General features: G+C 49.4%; 1 protein-coding gene across 1 annotated transcript in view; it reads left to right on the plus strand.

Annotated features, from left to right (window-relative positions):
• Positions 1-550: 550 nt before the first annotated feature.
• T265_11799 (hypothetical protein) overlaps positions 551-2,431 on the plus strand; it is a gene marked incomplete at both ends in the record, with an annotated part of 10,909 nt that continues 9,028 nt past the window's right edge. Inside the window, one exon of the mRNA XM_009178561.1 lies at positions 551-896. The remainder of the gene's footprint in view (positions 897-2,431) is intronic.

Below are 2,431 nucleotides of genomic sequence, written 5' to 3' on the forward strand. Positions count from 1 at the left end.
TTTTACCGTTGACCCAGCAAACACCCGGCGGGGACATAGTAAGAAAATCTTCAAGCTCAGGGCGCACACATTCATTAGACAAAACTTTTTACTCATTTCGGGCAGTAGCTGCGTGGAATGACCTTCTTCCAGCGATTGTTCACGCTCCTTCTAGAACCCAATTTAAAGCACTATTAGACATTTATTTATGCGAATCCTCGCGCTGGCGAGCATACTGCCCCGCGCTGAGAACATAAAGAGCAGTGCTACACCCTTTTTTCACTTGTGCCTTTCAGGTGAACGACAGCCACTGACCGACAAAAACAAAACCGACCCGGGAAACTTGGACACAAGCCTCGATCCTGTGTATCAATCCGTGAATCCGTGTTCCCTATTGCAGGTTCATGGTCGAGCCTGTGTATCAATCCGTGAATCCGTGTTCCCTATTGCAGGTTCCATGGTCGAGCCACCACGAACCCCGGACAGGAAAGAATAGCCGCTTGTTCAACCCTTCTGACTGACCTTGAGCGACCCCCTTTTGTACGCACCCCTATCTTCCGGTTTCGGTTCGGGTTAATACACGTGCGTTGTTGCTACACTCCGGTCTTCTTCCCTGTACCACCCGACCTGGGCGCATGTGTGCTGTATATACTGTGTGGATTCATTAATACCAGTCCGTATATCTGCACATTTCAGAACTGACGTGTGTCGTCGCTACATCCTCTCGAACGTCGAATACCGCTGACTTCCTGACATCCCTCGCTACACCGAAATCCGCGAATTCAGCGAACCAATCGAACGTGCAGAATGTGAACTTGACCTAGAGAAGTGCCTGGGCTTTCGACCTTGTGACATCTTGTCTGAAGACTCGCCACTTCGCTCCCTTTGTCAGAATGGCGTCCACCGTCAGATATTTTGTAAGTTTTCTAAGATGCAGTTTGATACTATCGCTTTCTCGGCTGTGTTTCTCGTATCGTTTTCACCCTTGAACCTGCATATGCATAATCGCTCTCTGCCGCATATTCTACCAATGTGTTTATTCGCGAACCAACGACTTTACAGGATTCCATCCCGCCCATCGATTAACCCCGATTTATTGCCTTTTATCCAGCCAGTTGCACTGAGGATCCCAGCGATACCACTCAACAACACCTAAACTTAGTAATTTCACACCCTTCTGCCAATTGGCATGACTTAAGTCATGCGTTGTCCACTTAGCAGTTTGCTCTGAAGGAGGGACGGACAACAACTTTTGTCTCGATGAACTATGTTTTGGCACGCACACCACATGACCGAAACACAGCTCACATCATTGAAGCCCTTAGGATCCGTGCACTGACTCCATCAGACACATTGCCGCCAGAGTTGATACAATAGCCGTGGTGTGTGAAATTGCGTATGTCATGGTTGTAAGCAATTTTTTGTGGCGTCAAAAGGACATCTCACTGGGTCTTAAGGGTCGTGTGTACCAGGCTACAGTAAGGACTGTGTTGTTGTATGGGTGCGAAACATGGCCTCTGCGGGTAGATGATGTGAAGCGTCTTCAGGTTTTCGACCACCGATGCCTCAGAAGCGTGGCTGGTTGTGGATGGCGTGAGCGTGTCAGTACTAAGGCGATTAGAAAACGGGTTTCTGGTTGTACTGCAGGCACCTCAATCCGGGAAAACATCCAGCATCATCGACTGCGATGGCTCGGTCATGTGCTACGCATGCCGAAACACCGTCTACCGAGACCAGTGTTGTTCTCCGTGCCTCCTTCACGATGGCGCAAACCGCGAGGTCACGCTATGGAAGCACCAGGGGACAGTGATTCTCCGAAGGCAGGTGTTCACGACAATTTCTGTGGATGGAAAACAGAAATAAAGCTCATGAGCCAAGGCCCAGTAAGCAAGGTTGTACATTACCAATACTTACACATGATTCAATCAAAATGACAGACACCGTATACTACATTGGCCTCCTTTTTGAAGAACACTGTCCCCGGTGTACCATGGCCTACGTGAACCGGCCGGTGCTAGTGGTGTGGTGCGTTAAGCTGGTGAGCGTGTGCAGGGGTTGCTGTATCTGGGGCTGCGTCTACCGTGTGTGAGTGAGCAACGTTCTAGCTCTGAGGCCTGTATGCACATATGTAGAGCCAGGATCTATGTGGTAGGTCTACTCTGTGTGTGGTAACCATCCTGGCAGGGTCGTCAATTATGTAAGCAAGGTTGTACATCACCAATACTTACATATGATTCGATCAAAATGACACACCGTATACTACAACAGCACATGACTTGGCAGAAAGGCGTGAAAGAGATCACGAAGAGTTTGGGTGTTGTGCGACTTCCAGGATGGGGTCCCCGTGACCCCGTCTGTGCTTGGCTGGAGACGTTGCAAGAAATGGCGGCTAATCGATGTCAGTGGCGTTCGTGCTGTCAGTTTCTTTCCAGATTGTCTGATTGAGCGGTTG

The sequence above is a fragment of the Opisthorchis viverrini genome, assembly GCF_000715545.1.
Source record: "Opisthorchis viverrini unplaced genomic scaffold opera_v5_593, whole genome shotgun sequence".
Lineage (NCBI taxonomy): Eukaryota > Metazoa > Platyhelminthes > Trematoda > Opisthorchiida > Opisthorchiidae > Opisthorchis > Opisthorchis viverrini.